The sequence below is a fragment of the Tamandua tetradactyla genome, chromosome 7 (assembly GCF_023851605.1).
Source record: "Tamandua tetradactyla isolate mTamTet1 chromosome 7, mTamTet1.pri, whole genome shotgun sequence".
Classification (NCBI taxonomy): Eukaryota; Metazoa; Chordata; class Mammalia; order Pilosa; family Myrmecophagidae; genus Tamandua; species Tamandua tetradactyla.
This window is the reverse complement of record NC_135333.1, coordinates 160,607,150-160,625,404: the sequence shown is the minus strand read 5'-3', so window position 1 is coordinate 160,625,404 and position 18,255 is coordinate 160,607,150. Positions and strand designations below refer to the sequence as shown.

The window sequence follows — 18,255 nt, the reverse complement described above, 5'->3', positions numbered from 1 at the left end:
TTTTGTAGACTAATGAGCCAGGATAATTATTTATTCTACCTGATTTAAATAAAGACTTATGTCTACAGGCATTAATATAGTGTGGGCTTTGTGTAAATGTAGATGTAGAGATCAGTATAAAAGAATAGAGTCTAGAAATAGATCCTCACATATGTAGTCTATTTATTTTTGACAAGAATAAGAAACAATGCAGTGCAAAAAGGAAAACCTTTTTTATCAAATCGTGCTGGAATAATTGTATGTCCATATGTAAAAAAAACATTGTCCACATCTTGCAACGTATACAAACATTATTATAAAATGGTTCAGAGACCTATGCTTAAAACCTAAAACTATACAAGTTCTAGAAAGAATACCTAGGAGAAAATCTTTGTGACCTAGGCTTAGACAAAAATTCTTTAGGTATAATAAGAAAAACATGATTAATCAAAGATAAATTTTATAAATTGGACTTTATTGAAATTAAAAGAACAATCTCTGCACTGTGATAGTCACTGTTAAGACACTGGAAATAAAACCATAGACTGGAAGAAAATACTTACAAATCATACACCTGATAAAGGATTTGTATCCAGAATATACAAAGAACACTCAAAACTCAATCATTGAAAACAACACAATTTTTTAAATGGCCAAAAGATTTGAACAGACACTTCTCCAAAGAAAATATATCACAGGCAAATAGGCAGAAGAGAAAAATGGTGATGATGGTGATAAAAATGATAAATTCAGAAAATAATTCCTACTGATTTAATTTGGCAATTTGAATAAGAATCTCTCTCTAAGCCAGAATTAATCAAATTGCAGGTCTAGATAAAATTCATATAAAATGCCCTTTCTTCTACCCTCTTTGTTGCCTTCTTGGGTTTTATTCTTGTAGCAGCAGAGAGCAATGTCAGGAATTGTTTAGTTTAGGTAAGCACAGAGATTGATTTAATATTTGCTCTGGGAAGATAAGAATTTTATCTGCTGCCTTTGCAGTTTATTAATAATGTTTCTTAGGTGTAAAACTGCGAAGATCTTTGCCATGATAGAAGTGGAAAGGATGGGTGGCAGGGAATGCATGCTGGTTTGAAACGGGTATGTACCCCAGAAAAGCCATGTCCTTTTAATCCTAATCCAATTTTGTGAGGCAGACTTATTGTTTGGGTGGGGCCTTTCGATTACATTATTTCCACGGCAGTGTGACCACGCCCACTCAAAGTGGATCTTAAGTAGTCTACTGGAGTCCTTAAAAGGGTTCACAGAGAGAGAGTAAAACCAATACAGAGAGCAGAGAGAGGCAGACGTTCAGAAATGCTTGGAGAGCCAACACAGAGAACAGAAAAGTGGAACCAAGGCACAGACATCTGGAGATACTAAACTAAGAGCTGAAACCCAGAATCTGTCCCAGAGACGCTAAGTGAGGAGCCACGATGCTTAGAGTGAAAGCCACTGGAAGCAGGAGCTGGGAGAGACGATCAGCAGATGTCGCCACGTGCCTTCCCGTGTTACTGAGGAAGCCAGATGCTGCCTTTCTTCCAGGAAGGTGTCCTCTTGTTGATGCCTTATTCTGGGCATTTTCACGGGCTTAGAATTGAAACTTGTAACTTAATAGATTCCCCTTTATAAAAGCCAGTCCTTTCCGGTATATCGCGTTCTGGCAGCTCTAGCAAACCGAAACAGAGTACTTCTTGAATAACAAATTATGGGCAACCCAAGGAATTATGTCAAAACTGTTAACCCCAAGTGGAAAGGGTCTGATTATCCAATGGGCCCATATCCTCTTAGAGATATCATGCAGCCCAGGGTTTAAAGGGAAGGAACCAGGGGCCAGGGACCAGGTCCAGAGAGGACGGGGAAATAGGATTTAGAATGAACTGAAAACTCCATCAAAAGAAACACAGGGGCCAACTGGGATCCAACTGATTTGAAGTCATAAGACCCGAATTAGGCATTTAGTTCCAAGAAAAGAAGGGCTCAAGAGCTCACTTATTCTTCCAACGCCTACTTTGTGCTTGACACTGATAGACAGAGGATAGCGTCGTGAACAGGACACACATGACTTCTGATCTCACAAGTTTATAATCCGCAGTCAGCATTTAGGGTCCTGAGGATAAAGCTTCTATTCTTAGCTTTGTTTTATTTCTTGCTCCTAATCAGATCAGGACGTTAGGTCTTAGAGTCACAGAAGCCAATATTAACATCAGGCCCCATCATAAAAGTTGGGACAAACCCGACAAGTGACCCAAATACCTTGAGGCATCATCTAGGTTTCCAGGAATAGAAACTTTGTATCCGGTTAATGGGCCCTAAGTTTTTTTGCCAAGGTTTTTCTCCTAGCAAAAGACAATCTCCTGGACCTGGGTAAAATTTGGTGTCAAGTAAACATCAACTCTTTGCAGGGAACAGACTAGCCTTCCCACAAACCCTTTGGTGGTTTCTAAATTCCTTTTATATGTCTTTTAACTGCCTTTTACTTCAAAATATTGTGAGCAAATTATGAGTGGTACAGACTTCAAATTGTTAGTTTCTCCTGCACATGTTCGAATAGAAAAATTATGGAACAAAGAAAAATATTCAGATGTTTCCATGCCTTCAGGGAATTTTCTTCTCAATTCCTTTCACTCTATATAGTAATTTAGAAATGTCTTTATTTCATTTGCTTGATCTTCATGTTGTTTGATTATTTTATTTAAATTACCAAATGGGCCACAGGTTTCTAGCATATCTTTTCTTTAACATATTTGGAGGATGTGATTACCTGCTCAAATTCATTCTGGAAAACTTTTCTAGAACTTCATATATTTTAATAGGACATTAAGAGCAAAGATTATGTTCTGCCAAATATTTTGTGTTAAAAATACAATATTCTGAAAAATATATAATATTTTTCATATATTATATAAATGTATATAATATTCTGGAGCTGTATGTTATACTGAAAAGAAAATTTCTTGAGTGCTGACTATGGGAAAAGCAGAAATCATTATGTTCATAATTTAATTTCATCTTAACCCTATAAAGAAAGTATTTTTGATACTTTAAACAAATAAGGAAATTGAAACTCAGAAGAGTTAAGTGAACTTTTCAAAGTCCCACAGCATTTAAAGGTAGAGCTGGGAATCCTTTTGGGTCAATGTGACTGCAAAGTCCTTTGTCTTAACTTCGGCTCTCTATCACCTCAGCATACATAATATTCCACTGTTCTCAAGGAAATAATATTCTAAACTGCTGTTAATGCTTTTCCTAGATATTTCTATTTCAAGGTTGCCCTAAGACTTGGGTTATATTAGCATTGATTCCATGCAAAAATTGGTCTAAGAAAAACATGCATAAAGTGAAAAGACAGGTGAAATGTCTATTGACTTTATTAAGCATCTCAGTATTTCAAAGGAAGTAGTTTATTTCATATTTCAAAAAGTGGGCATGTTCACTGTAAATAGTCTTTTGGTTATTGCGCAGTGTTCCAAGGCAACAAACAAATGAGAAGGCCCAATATAACTGTACAGATTCCCAAGTAAAGTGCATTAGTCATGTTCTATTTCAGAAGAAGAACCAGGTTTGGGGTAGGCGAGAAAAACAAGAGAAGTGGTTGCTCCCACTAACTCGTTCAATGTGAGAACTGGAAAGCAAAGGCACAAAGTGAAACACATGAGATAAACTGAAGGAATTTATCTTCCTCCAGGGGGCCATGTCCTCTAGTTTTTGCATTTTTCCATGACCAACCATATGTAATAGCTACCTATAGTTGTTGTTCCTTTTAATTTGGAACCATAAACAATTTTTTTTTCCTTTTAGAAAGGATTGAATGAATGTCATCTACTGCATAACTCAGGGTCATAGATTCAGTGATTATTTCTGGTTTGTAAATTTCAGAGTATTTAGTCCCAATGTTTGACATATAATATGCAAGTACTAAACAAATACATGATTAGAAAAATAATGCAGCTCATGATTTATGGTCATAGTGCATTTGGATAATATTGTTGTTTTGATAGATGCAAGTGAGTCTATAATGCCATCTGTACCCAGTAGGATTTTTCTGAGTGTGAATTTTTTTTAAAAAGCACACTGGAAATCATTTTCTAGAAAATCTTGATACATTCTGATTAAATCTGTTTTTAGATGGTATTATCTGGTCATTTCAGGTTTGTACTTTGAAATGGTATGTATAGCTAGGACTTCAGAAGAAATATGCTCTATGTCACATCTTATATTTTCTGATTGGCATAGTAAATTTTGCAACAATTGAATGAAAAATTTGTTTCATGCAGACCAAAATTATTTATCCTTAAGAAGAAGCATGAAGGCAGTTAGTAATATGGGTGAGAAAACTTTTCCTAATTAGGCAAACGACTAGCTTTCATGAAGAGCAACATTCTCATAGCCTGGTAAATTAATCTCTCTTAGCAAGTACTCAAGAAAGACTGGATGCTGCGCCTATCTTTCACGTGGGTAGTGTTATTTTTTGTGATATAAGAGGATGGAAAGAAACGAGGGTGAGAAAAGATAAACTAATGCTGTCCTTTGATTACTTGACTGTGGGTTTCTTGCTATAAGACACCAAATACTATATTTCTTTTACCTCCTATAATGCTGTGCGTTGCAGAAGTTAGGGATGTGTGCTTTAAACAACTTTTTCTCCATACTGGTTACTAGGTTTTTCTCACTAGAAACATGAAAAAGAGCACAGATTTAAAAAAAAAAAAAAAAAAAAAAAAACCCATCACAGCTATGGGGAAAGCATTATAAGTTATTATTTCAAGGAAATATAAAAATATGCAGTATTTTTTTGAAGATGCACAAAAGTATAAAACATGCTAGACACATTTTTGTCAAACCAGGGGGTCAAAGTAGTATTATGTTAAAAAATAATAAGAGTTGAAGGAGGCAAAAAAGTAGAACATTGTGAAAAGGAATTTATTACAAAACAGGTTCTCTTTAATTCCTTACATTTTTGTGTTATTTTGTGCTGTGACAAAAGATTTAGGTGTTTAAATAAATTGTTGAAACCCTCTTCTGTACGAATCAGAAGTCTTTGGGGGGAAGCCAGGGAGTATGTTGCTCAGATTTCCCTTCAAGAAAAACCTGTCCGTGGGAGTGCAGTTATGGGCACCTTTAATATCTGCCTCAATTTTGAGCCAAGGCTTCATGATTCCTGGACAATGCACAACCAGTGAGTATGATGGTGGTGCAAGGGGGCCTCAATTTTGAAGCAGCACAGAAATCCTCAAAGGGCAGTCTTCCCACTGGAGCTCCCCCTGAGGTTGGCTGAGATTTTCTCAGAGCTATGCTGCTGTGCCAGGCTTTGCCACCCACTCTTCTTATCTTCCTCTCTCCTTTCACAGGAGTTAGGCCTTCGTTACAGTCTGAAGACTATCCCTGGATATTAATACTCTTTTTCCACGTCGATGTTTCACGGGTATTTCCCCAATAAAATTTTTGCACTTAAAACTCAATCTTGGCATCCGTTTTCCAGAATAACCAACTGAGGCACTTGATACCGGAAGTGGTCTGTGAAATCAGTGAGTAAGATGGAATTTTGCACCTGGATCGTTCCCCTCCCAGCTGACAGTAAGGATCCTGTCCCAAGTGGTGTGTGGGGCAAGGATAGCCTCTGGCAAAAAAACAGCAATCTGGTTAATAAAAATCTCACCACTGGTAACTTTAGAGATTATCTTCTTGGAGGTGATTTCTCTACCCAGGAAAATATTCAGTCACTTGAAAAGTGTGATGTGAAGAATACATGCAAAAGGAATGGAATAGGCTGAGTATTATGAGTTGCACTGTGGACCTAAAGTGGAATAATGAAAAGGTGAGGGTAGTTAACAAATAGTTCAAAGTGTTAAAGCTAGAAGCCATCTTGGGCAGCCTACAAAGAAGTCTCTATTTTTGTAGATTTAGGATCTGAAATTTAGGATTGCTGAGCTTCAAAGATGATTAACTGCTCGGTTGAGGAGAAAAACCTGGGACAATGAAACATATGATGGAGACATCTGGGTGGATTCCTCCAAAGATCTATAACCTCAGAGCTTACAGAGCTGGGCTGCCCTTCCCTACTGAAAGCCAGAAATTATCTTCCCTGCAGGAAGATACTCTCCCATGCAGGAAGATACTGCTCCCATTTGTCATTCCTACCTACCTTTTTTCCTGGCTTCTAGGCCAAAAATTATGGTTAACTTCCAGTGTAACCCAGCTGGTGTATGGAAACACATTGGCTTGATAAATGAGAAAAGTGATAACCACCCTCATGAAGTTTCAGAAAATAACTAGCCTGTACCATCAGGAGTCAGGAGAGTATCTGGGGGTTGAATTTTGAGGGTATTTGATTAACAGAGCTGGAACTTATTACTGGAAAAGCTAACGTTTACTGACTTGTGAACACTCTCTTGAAATATAGGACTTAACATCCTGGCAAAAACCCTGGGGCATAGAGAAATTTTGCTGCTAGAGTGGTTCTTAGATACTTGGAGAAAGTGTTGGTAAAGTTGCAATGCCTGAATTACCATGAAAGATGGTGAAACAAGGACTGTAGTTCAGAGAAGTGGTTATGTTGGAATGGATATCTTATGTGATGCCAGAAAATCCACCAGAATATTACTTTCCATAGAAGACACAATATTTGCCAAGGCTACAAGAAGTGCACTTGTGAGACCAACACCACAATCCCCAATATGTTCAGTGGTGGCTCTTTTCCGAACATCGAGGCAAACAGTGGAGAGAATGTCCATAGTTTAGCTTATTAATAGCAGTGGAGTGAGGGAGGCCTGAAGAAATAGAGCCCAGATGATGGTGAATACATGCTAGAAACCAGGAGGCTGAAATTACGATTACAATGGCAAAGGCCAAGGGGCAACAGAAAGGACTTATCTGAAAGAATTCCTCTTTTCTATGCCAATCAGAAAAAAGAATTAGAAACAGTTTGCCATTGAGTGGAAGCTTCAACAATATATATTTACAATTTATCTCCTGGTTCTATTAATTATCTTACATTCTGTTATAAGATAATACAAAGAAATCTGAACTTCTAGGACAAACATCTCATACAACATCATTTTGATCCATTAAATTCAAGATAAATTGATGAAGCAGAAGAGAAAACGTGGTGAGACGGCTTGAAGCCTTGGTAAGGCACACGTGCTCCAAAGTGAGATAAAACCTACAAAGAGTCAAGGACTGTCATTTTGCTTAAAAGTTTGCAGCACTATGCCTCCAATGTACCATGTTATCCCCTCCAAAGTAAAAGACAGATTGATTTAAGAAAGCACAAACTTTGATATACCTACTTAGACTCCAGAGGCAATATATTCCATACCTAAGAATAGTGCCTGGCCCATATACCATCTCACATCTGGCCCATAAACTGAATGGGGCCTGAAGCAGGAAAAGGCTCTGTAGCTGCCTCAGACTGTGTGCAATCAGCCCTGCTAGTTGTGCCATATGATCCAGCAAACCCTATGTTGTTGGAGGTGAGAAAAGGTCAGTTGTAGGAAAAGTACAGTTTGGAAAATATATCAAGACCCATGGGAGAATCACGACACTGGCTTCTGGGGTTCTGGATAAAAGCCATATCATCTAAAGCAGAGAATTATACACCTTTTGAGAAAGAGATCCTGGCACGCTTTTAGACACTGGTAGAGATGGAATGTTTGAATATAAAGTAAAACAGATGACCAAGCTCCTTGAAGTTCCTAGATCATACAGTCAGGTAGACCTAGCTGCAGTCTTCACTAAATGGAAATGGTACATCACATCAGGGAACTAGAGGCAGGTCAGAGAGTGTGAGTAAGTCACATGAGTGGATATCCAGGCCCCTGCGAGACTCACTATGGTTAAATCAGGACCCCATCAATATGTGCTATGTCACATGCAGGGGTCCCCTAAGACTGACTGGAACAGCAGAAAAATGTCTGAACTTGATTTATGAATATGTCAGCTTGATATGTGGGTACAAGGTGAAAATGGATGGTGGGTACATTACAACCACAATCAGAAATGGCCTTGAAATAAAATTATGAGGGGAAATTTTGCCAATAGGCAGAGCTTCAAATGGTGTACATGATCATCCGCTTTATGAGGAAAGACAAGAGGCCTAAGGCAAAAGCATATATGGATTCAGGTGCAAGGTCCAATAGTCTGGCCAGCTAGTCAAGGGTCTGGGCACAAAAGGACTGGTAGATCACATAAAAAGATGGATACTTACGGGTGGGCGAAAAACATGAAGATTTTTTTTTTTAATGTGTATTAATTTCCATTAGACAGCATTCTCTGTAGAAGAGACACTGAACAAACAAAGTTTTTTTAAAAAATGTTTCAGCCAGTTACTAGCCAGTTTTTATCATCGGCCTCGCTAAAACAGGCTGAATGGGCACATCAATAGAGTTACTATAATGGCAGACAAGGAAGCCATGCATGGACCCAACAGCATGAACTCCCACTTACCAAGGCCATTCTCATTACTACCATCTGTAAACATCCAAATGGCAGCAACAGAGACCAACACTGGGCCCTTATAGGACACTATTTCTTGAGGAGACCAGCCAGCCACTTGGCATCAAATTGATTAGACAGGGCCTCTTCTATTCCAAAAGATGCAGTAGTTGGTTTTTCTAAGAATACACACTCATTCCAGGTGTGTAGGGTTTGCCTTTCCTGCCTCAGAGCATCAGTGAGCGCCACCATCCAGAGATTAAGGGATTTATGACCTACAGACTTGGAATTCTGCATGAAATAATGCAATGAAAGATAGTTCAATTCACAGTGAAAGAAGTACAGGAGTGGACTTTTGATGATGGAATCCAGCAGTCATGTAATATGCCACACCATCTAGAGTTACTGGCCTGATCGAGTTTTGGAAAGACCTACTGAAGGCTGAAGCTGAAGCACAGCTTGAAGTTAATGCTCTGCAAAGCCTGTGAGCAGGCTAAGTAGACTCAAGAGACCCTGGAGAAAGCTCTAAGGTAGACAATCTAAGAGTAGCATAGCCAGTGCTTGAGGAATGATGCTGTTGGCATACTCAAACTAGCTGACACCAGAAGAAGGCTGGGTGGTATGAAATGTGGCATAAGGTGTTTGCAATGACTTATCCATGCTTGAGTTTCTAGTTTACACCATGAAAATATAGCGTCCCAGAGAGTAGCTGTTTTTTTAGACTAGATTCCAGAATGATAAGACATGAAGAACAAGAAGCAGTTGAACCAACTGAGCCCAGCAAAGCTGCAACCAGTCCTAGCCCTCATGTGATATAAGCAAAAAATAAATGTGCCATAAGCCAGTCATATTTTAGAGATGTTTGCTACTGTACCAAGAACTAATACAGTAACAAAGTTTTGAGTTGAAACTATTGTATATATTTATGTGATTTTTTTGTTTTTCAGTTTAGACCCAGAAGAAAAAAATAAGTAGAAAAATTTCCTTTGTTGCATAAGAAAATACAAAATTTTAATTATAAAAATAATGAATTAATGAGCAATTTACATTTTCATTTATCTACTTTTTATACTTTTTACCTAGACAGACTGCATTGTTATGACATGATATTTCTAGTTTCAAAAGCATTTCACAAAGAGTGTTGCAGGAAGTTTATCAACATAAACCATAATAGCTCTTAAAACACTTTAAAATGTGTCATAGGGACATTTGGAAAAGCAATAAAACATTACAAAGGCTACCATTTGAGCTGCCTTGGGTATTTATTTCTTTCATTTTAAACTTCTTTAAAATCTATTTTCATGCAAGAAATCACTCACTTAAAATCAACAACGGTAAGCAACTTTTTATTCATTTGAGACTGTTTCAAAATGCTAAGAAAATTAAGGAACAGTCGATTAATTTTTAAGGAGACAATGACAATAACTTATGCTGTAATTAGTAAATGTGTAGTTATAGAGAAAACCAGAGCAGAGTAGGTAGCACAGAATTTTACAAAGTATTTCAAACTGAATTTCAGTAATACATAATTCTGATAATTATCACAAAACTATTCATTATTTACAGGTGAAATTCAATTTGACAGCAGTTATTTATTCCTTCTAACACTAAAGAAGGAAAACAACATAAGAGGCCACTGAGTAATCTGAATAGGACATTTCCTTCCTGCAGAGACAAGTAAACTGTTAACACAGTTTTGTTTTTCTAAAAAAGTTGCTTTCTTCATATTAAAGCTGCTTCAAACTCTGCCCCACACTCTTTTAAAACCTTGTGACCTAAGTCGAGGCCAAGTTTAATATGTCTAAATACCACTTAAGAACTGGGTGGAAAAGATCAAATAAAAACTTTTGTTTAAAGTTCTCACTGCACTTGGAATTTTAAGCTCAAAATCTACCCTAGCTGCTTGACGTTCAGCTCACTCAAATTTCCCATGCTCCCTGCTCCTGAGGATTCTTTCTCGTCCTCGTTTCCCTTCCTCCTTGTCTCTGCCTGTCATACACACCCAAGGTGACCAATCGCTTTAGTCTGTCTGGGACTTTCCTGGGTTTAGCATTGGAAATCCTCTGTCCCGAGAAATCCCTTAGTGGTGGGCAAACTAGGATGGTGATTGGTTCCTCTAATCCACTCTAGCTCCAAGTCCATTTCCCACATAACCCAATTCACCTTTGACAGTAGAGACTACAGTGGTGTAAGAAGGAAAAGAAAAGAAGAAATGAGGATATGAGAAATATTAGAGATTAGAAAGCAACCAGACATAGGAGGAAGGAATGGAGGCAAACTTCCATCCTGTTAATGATTAGTAACCATTCCTATAGGGCTACCTGTCCTCAACCTTTCATTCCCATCATCCTCTCCCCTTGCTCCTACATGGCTTCCAAGCAGCTTTCTCCAGAGATATAGACTCTTCTGGTCAGTGGTAACATGGAGTGGCCATCGGGAGCCCAGCCCTGGAGCCCAATGCCTGGATTCAAATTCTAGCTCCAGAAACTACGCGCTGCACGTGTCTCCTTAACCTCTTAGTCCTCATAAACTGAGGATGAGAGTTTCATCTATTTCACAGCCTTGTGGTTAATGAGTAAATCCATGCATAGCATAATTAATTGTCTTCTACAATCCAGAGTCCATGCTAAAAGGTAGTTAGGAGTTTCAGCACCCAATGCCAGGATCTGATTGACTGGTTGGGGGACAGGAGCACCGTGGAACCTTGGGTCAAAGAGTAACTAATTCTGCCTTCTAAGCAACTTACACATAAGCTCTTGGAAAAGAACTAGTTCATTAACATGAGACTGCCTGTAGGTCAGATAAAATTTATATTGCATTTGTTATTTGCTTTGTTGCCGGAACTGATTGTATCTGAGAGCAAAAATCTGGCGTGAACCATGTGCTCATGCATTTTTAATTTATGGACTCAAAAGTTTAGAATAACATTCAAAGTCACAGATGCTTATCTGAACCAAACCCAAAATATTTTGAGGTTTTTATATCAATTATACCCATCAGAGAACTATAGCTGGAAAAGAAAAACCTTTTGCCTGGGGTGGGGGGCGGGGTAAAGAACTGAGATTTATTTTTAATATTTTTTCTTGAGAAAAGCTACAGTTAAATCTGTAAACGATCTCATATTTGTAGATAGATACAGAAATATTTTATTTTCGCTTCAATGGAAATTGGGTTAAAATAAATGAACCCAGAATAATGAATAGTTCTCTAGAGGCACAAACCTAATTATTCCAGGACATTTACAATCTACAAAACAAAAATATTCTAAAGAGTACATAATTTTGAAATAACAAAAAGGAAATCCCATGGCAGTTGGGATATTGGAAACAAAGGGAAATTCCCCAGGTTCTCTAGGAGATATTTCTAGTGATGTTAGAATAATTAGAAAGCTTAGAATTCTGAGCTGGCTGTAAAGGATAAGATACATATTATGGCAAAAAGGTTCTGCAACTGGTGGCAGACCAGTCCACAAAGCTAAATAAATGTTACCTGGAAAGGCAGGTCCATTGGTTGAATTTATCCCGAAGAATGGGGCTTGATAAAACAGCCGAAAGAGGGAACTGGAGGGCCTGTGGGTTTGTGGATGAGACCATCTATGTCCGGATCTACAATACTTGGGAGTTAAGAGATCAGGAACTGAACCTTTCAAATGCTAGATTATACCCCAACCGTTTTTTTGAGCTTTGTACTCAGTAACATACGCTGCGGATTTTAAATGCAGAAATGGCATTTGAAGGCAACAGAGCCACAGCATGAAAAATAGAAAACAACAGGCAAACGTAAAAGCCTGATTCATGTACTGGGGAAGGCAGGGCTGTTTACTAGTGATGATGGGAGCTTCAGGAGAAAGAGGAAAGAGGCTGAAAAAGAAAGAATGGAATTTGCATCTGTGGCTATATAAGACAAAAGAGGGGAAACCAGTTGATTTAACAGACACTTTACTGCTTAATTCAGTAAGGAGACTCCATCAAAACAGTTTGATGTATGGACAGGACTTTCAATTACTGGTGAAGGTTTACTTGTTAGAAGATTGTTTTTAATGTAGACGTAGCTCTAATTTGTATTTTGCCTGGACCCTTTAAAATCAAGTCCTTCTGTACCAGCACGCCACCCCCACCCCACCCCACCCCCCAAAAAGTGCCACTTTATTCTACTCCCACTCACTCTATTTTATTGTGGCTTCACAATACGATTTCTTTTGCTCCACTCTCCCTTCCTTCTCAGTGTGATCATTCTTAATCATCTTTCGAGTTCCAAGTTAAATATACTTCTCACTGCAAAACTCTCCTTGGACAGCCCCAGATCTCCAACAACCCTCCAGCATTTTGAACATAGATTCACCATCCATAGGCGATGGCGTGACTGGTACCTGATCTACGAGCAGGCTCTGTGACCTGGGTCCCTCCTCCACTTCCATTAAAGGCTCATGCGTCAGTAACTCCAGCAGACTGAGAGCCTCTCAAAAGGAAGGATAATTTCTTAGGCTTCTCCATTTCCAACTCCTACTCCCTGACATGCAGCAGACCAGGGATGGACACAAAGTCAGTTTCAGCTCTAGTATTAAATCTGCTTGACTCTTGAGGAAGACGGTTCTGATGTTGACCCTGTTCTGAGAAGCAAAGAGCTCCATGAACCGTCAGTGATGTCTGCCAAGGGAGTAGGAAACTAGGAGTGGCAGCACGTGGGCCACACATCCGCTCCTCTATCAGAGACACTGTGTAAACATGTGTCCAGAGAATGAAAATTTGAGCAAACCTAATAGTAATATCACTTAGAATTTATCTAGCAATGTAAGATCAAACATTCTTTGCCACATCTCATTTGGAGTCCAGCTCCAAATGATCAAGAACTCATTTGGTATGTCTTGGGCCACTGCTCACTTCATTTTAGTTTTGGATGCAGGTGTTCATCCCCCCGAGAAGGGGCTCTGAAGCTTAGCATCTCTACAGACATCACGGCTGTGCACACAACAAATGCTATCTCTACGGTACCATGCATCAAGCGTTCAGGATGCCTGGTTTTCTTGTTTGTTTTTACTGACTTGATTAGCAGTTTTTTTACACAACCTTAAGATTACATGGCTAATCGGAGGTAAGCCCTCGATACCTCATTCTTTGCCCCATAAATAGAGGAATCATATAATTCTGGGACATTTTTGAGAGTGAACAGGATGCTGGTAATAATGGTGTCACCAAAAGAGATGTAAACTTGTAACATTCTGGGAAATCTGGGATGTATACCACCCTACCCTACAGAACCATAATTCTCATTTTTCAATAGGCAAAATTAATTTTTGCTTCATATGAATGCAAAATTTGAGTTCCAGTTGATTCGTTGTGGCTTCTTGGGGGCACTGTATTGAAATGGCTTCTCACGTTGCTTCCAGGCTCTGCAGAAGGGAGGGTCCTAATCCACTCGTAATGGCTGGCAGCTGCAATCATGAAAGAACAAAGAAAGGTACAACTGCCGCTTTTATAAATCCTGACCTAGAACTTAGGATCTCCTGCTGTTTGCACACAGAGGTCCTAAGAAATGACCCTTCCCTCATTATAGACTCGCTGTCAATATTAGTGCTTTAATTTCCCTTGTGAGGTTCTGGATTCCTAACACTTGGACCATTCGTAATCAAGATTTTGTGGTTGTTAATGTCATGGTTCTACCTGTGATTTCTGAACTTCAGATTTGCTTCCTATAGTTTCCAGTTCTAGCTGTGACTGTCACGATTCTGAATTCTTTGCCTGTTCCTGATTTCACATGACCTACAATTACTAGGCTTCCGGGCCTGGATCTGATGTCTGGGCCTCTTCACTCAGTGCCTGGCTGTGTCTCCTGACTTTCATGCCTCTCGGTCTACTTCTCCTACCTCCCTAGCTATGACCAATTTCTCCCTGGCATTTACGACTAGCTAGGTCCTAAATCCTGTGCCACAGTTCATCTCAAAACCTAACTTCCAAACCAGGGCTCCTTCTAGAGCCTGTAGTTCTCTTTCCAACATGACTTTAAAAAAACATGATTGATAAAGGTCATTCTGACAAGAGGAAGATTTTGTAATAAAATGACCCAGGAGAGTACCACAATTATCAATTTTTGCTTTGGCATAGGAGGCAGAACCTGAACGGTCTTTGCCAAATCCCTCAACTTACTGTTTATAAAGCCTAGTAAATGTTTGTTAAGTGGAGATTGTAATAATGACACATTCCAGAGAGTGTTGTGAAGAAACACGTAAAATGAGCATAGCTTGCTTGGCTCATGCTAAATGATAAATGCCTGCCCTAACTCCTTTAAGGGATTGCACTGATGATCCACTGAAGTAATGGAAAACAAAGTTGTTGGAAAATAGAAAATACAGCATTTGTATGATTTGACTCTCAGCTGTCTAAGAAATAGCTTTTGTGTTCTTTTTTCTTAAATCAGCCTACTTTTAACTGTAAGACCCAATCGTACCATATTGTCATGGATTCCTCTAGCTCCCCCAAAACAGCACCAGGCATTGGGAGGTTTAAATCAGCCTGAAAACAGGAAAGAGGCTGTCATTTTTTTGTTACCTAACATGGTCTTTTCTGACTTTCTCATTATCCACCAGATACCCTTGGGGTCTGTTAGCCTTCAGGTGGCTGTGTCATCTTCCCAGATGGGATTCTGTAAGGTTAGGAAGCTAGTTCTGGGCCTTCTCCCTGTATCTGCCTCATTTCTCTGGCTTCCTGTAACTAGTGTTAATTTCTGGAGCTTTGCTAGCATTCAGCCAGGGCCTAGAGCTTTGGTTCCAAAGCTCTGAGCCAAAAGCCAGCTTCTTCCCTTCTTCACCTCCAGCTTTTACAAACCATTCCATGTCTTCCCTAAACTACGATGTCAATCTGAAAATAAAGTCCAGGAAGTTTGCAGTCTTTTTCTCCTTCTTTTCTTGCCACATCTCTTTTTACAGGGATGAGCCTAAGGCATAGAACCGATTACCTTTGGAATGACAAGGATGGGTGAAAAATGGAAGGAAACAAGGGGAAAATGGGATCATCATCATCATAACAAAATCACATTTTTTATGTAGATACTTGAGTGAGGCTTTATATTACCCATAGCCAGTGGTGGAAAGGAAACAGCTTTAATTTTCTATGAAGGATACTTTAGGCTTCTAGGAAAGTGTGGAAGGCAGCTTCCCTCATGCTTTGATCTACAGCTTCACAGAGTCAAACCGGGAGATGGGAATGGATGTTTGTTCTCCTTTTTTCCCAATGAGCACCTGATGATGACACAGGAGCAGGTTTAGAGGCTGGGGCTTGAGCAGCTCAGCGACAGGTGCCAACACAAGGCAGGTATGGCTCTCATGGCACAAGGACTCTTACACTGCAACCATCCTACTTTTAAAACCAACTACTGGACACTCCCTCACTTCTAAAACAAACCACTGCTGCAGCTATGCAGTTGGGTGATGAATCCCTTTAACTGGCTCTGGGCCAACATGACAAAGCCAAGGCTACAGAACTCACCAAAGGACTGCGAGGGAACAGAGCCCACATTATTTACAGGCAGAGCACGGTAAACACTACAGTCCTTTGGGAGTTGAGTTGTTTAGGAATATAACCCCTAGGGTGTCTTCCTTCGTTCCCTCCTCTTTCTCCCTTCCTCCTTTCCTTCTCTACCCTTCCTTCTTTCCTTCATTTCCTTCCTACCTTCCCTCTCTCTCTCTCTCTCTTCCTCCGTACCTTCCTTTCCATTCTCTTTCTCCACCCTTTTTCTCCCTGTTTCTTTCTTTCTTTTTTTTTTTTTTTGCCAAAAGAGACTAATTATAAACTGAATATTGTAGAAAATGAAAAGGTGTACTACTATTTGTTTTTGTAATATTTGTCAGAAGAATATGACGCTCTTCTCAGAAACCCTCCCTCCCCCACCCCTGTTTTGTGGAAAAAAGATTATAGGTTCATAAATGCAGTTGGGACCAATAATTAGCAAACACCTTATTTTATGGCAGACTGCGCATTTCCTCAAACAGGCAGCTCTTAAAGAAATACTGTTTCTTGATTCACCTGTTGAGACAATAGAAATATAATTCCATTTTGCTGAGATGCCTGTGTTTCCTAGGTATGATGTGCCACAACAGGAATAAGGCTCAATTAAGATTTCATTTACTCATCAGTTATCATAAAACTCTTTGGAAGACAAAGAAATTTTTTTGAACCACTTGTGCTCTGGGAAGAAAACCTGTAGACAATATCTTATTTGTATTTCTGTGCTGACAGCGTCCGGATTTCGTGACATGCACAAGTTTCCCATGTAAGAGGTTGTGTCCTTGGGTTTCCTAAAAACTTGAAGCCTATAAAGCGTCATACCTTTTAATTCTCACGCGTTCAAAAAGACAGTTTAAAGGCATGAAATTACTTAAGCACTCCTACGTGTTATGTGACATCTCCAGTGGTTACTGTAGCAACATTGCATCTTTTATAGCTTTTCAGTTCCTTGTGAACTAGCCTGTACACTCGAGGGTTTCCAACACTGATTCCCTACTCCCTTTTGTCCTACCTGAAAGGCACCTACCAAGCTCGTTTTCTCCTTTCACTTAATCACTTAAGATTAGAGTGGGGAAAGGGCCCCGAAGTGGCTCTTCTGCTGTGCAACAGCGCCCCCCAGGGGCGGCCCGAACCACCCAAGGTGCAGGGCTTCTGCCTCGGACGAAGCCCCGCTTTGCTGCTGCCGAGAGCCCTCGCACCCTTAAGAAAGAACAGCCTGTTCTTGAGAACGCGGCCTGTTGTTGTTTTTGCCCCGGAGTCCAAGCTCAAAGTCTGCGGAGCTTTACTCCCTCTACCGATCGCACAGAAGGCTTTGTTTATCCCTTTGTGCGATTTCAAGGCATCGTGGCAGAACTACGTTCTATTCATCAGCAAACCAGCATAATAACAAACTTTCTGCCCAGTCAGAATAAAACGCCTTTGCTGGCTTTTGCTTGAGTAGCGCAAACGCTAGGAAAAATAAGTTAACATCTCGGGAGGAAAGAAAAACAAAATCCTAGCTAGCGCTCTTTCTTTTCCCGGCTTTGCAAATGTGCGTGCAGCGGACACCCGGGTGATCCCTGCTCTGAAAGCCTGAGCACTCGGTTTGTTGTGTCGATTTCATTCTCAACTTTGTTCTGCTGGAAACCTTTCAGAAGGCCGCAAAGCATGATTACCTGGTTCAATCGCAACCGAATTCATTTCTACTGCCTAAAGCTGTTTTGATGTGGGTTGAGCAGCTCACACACAAAAGAATTGCTTCTGTTCCCAGAAGTTCTCATTGGCCGAGGGGTTTTTGCTCTGGGCCAATCAAAAGCTAGTTGTCAGGCTTGGCTGGCTATTTTTAGCCTTCCGCGCACCCGGGTTTGCAGCAGCGAGCAGAGAGAAGGAAAAGTCGGCGTGGTAAAGAAAGACTAACAGCTAAATGTATGTCAGATGCCACGGCGTGTCTGACATGTTTCCTTGAATTCCTTATACGGTGTTACATTAGCGTTTGTTTTTTGTAAACAACAGATGTAGAAATAGAGCCGCACCTCCCAGTTCCGAATTATCCATTTAGTAAACACTACAGAATTGATCAAGGCACTCTTAATCCAGAATAGTGTCTATTTTCCAAACGCATATAAACGCCGTCGCCATATACAGGATGCTAAGATGTTATTTTTCAAAGGCTTTTAATAAGTTTTTATTGTGTGTATGATAATAGAAATTTTCTTCTTGTGCAGTCTGAGTAAGATCCTAAAGACGTCTCAAGTCAGCTTTTCTCCATGCCCTTTGAATATGCATATGCTTCTACAAACGTGCGTGGACATGATGTGTAGCAATTAAAATCATAAATATTCAATGTTTTTTATGTATTGAGGGA

At 39.6% G+C, this 18,255-nt stretch overlaps 1 long non-coding RNA gene across 15 annotated transcripts in view; it reads left to right on the top strand.

Annotated features, from left to right (window-relative positions):
* LOC143690284 (uncharacterized) overlaps window positions 1-18,255 on the top strand; it is a 242,830-nt gene that overhangs the window by 88,034 nt on the left and 136,541 nt on the right. The window contains exon 3 of one of the 15 annotated variants that reach the window (XR_013179119.1): window positions 13,799-13,870. The exons of the other annotated variants lie outside the window; for them this stretch is intronic. This is a non-coding gene — a long non-coding RNA (uncharacterized LOC143690284). Of the gene's footprint in view, window positions 1-13,798; window positions 13,871-18,255 lie in introns of those variants that run through there. 15 annotated transcript variants of the gene reach the window in all.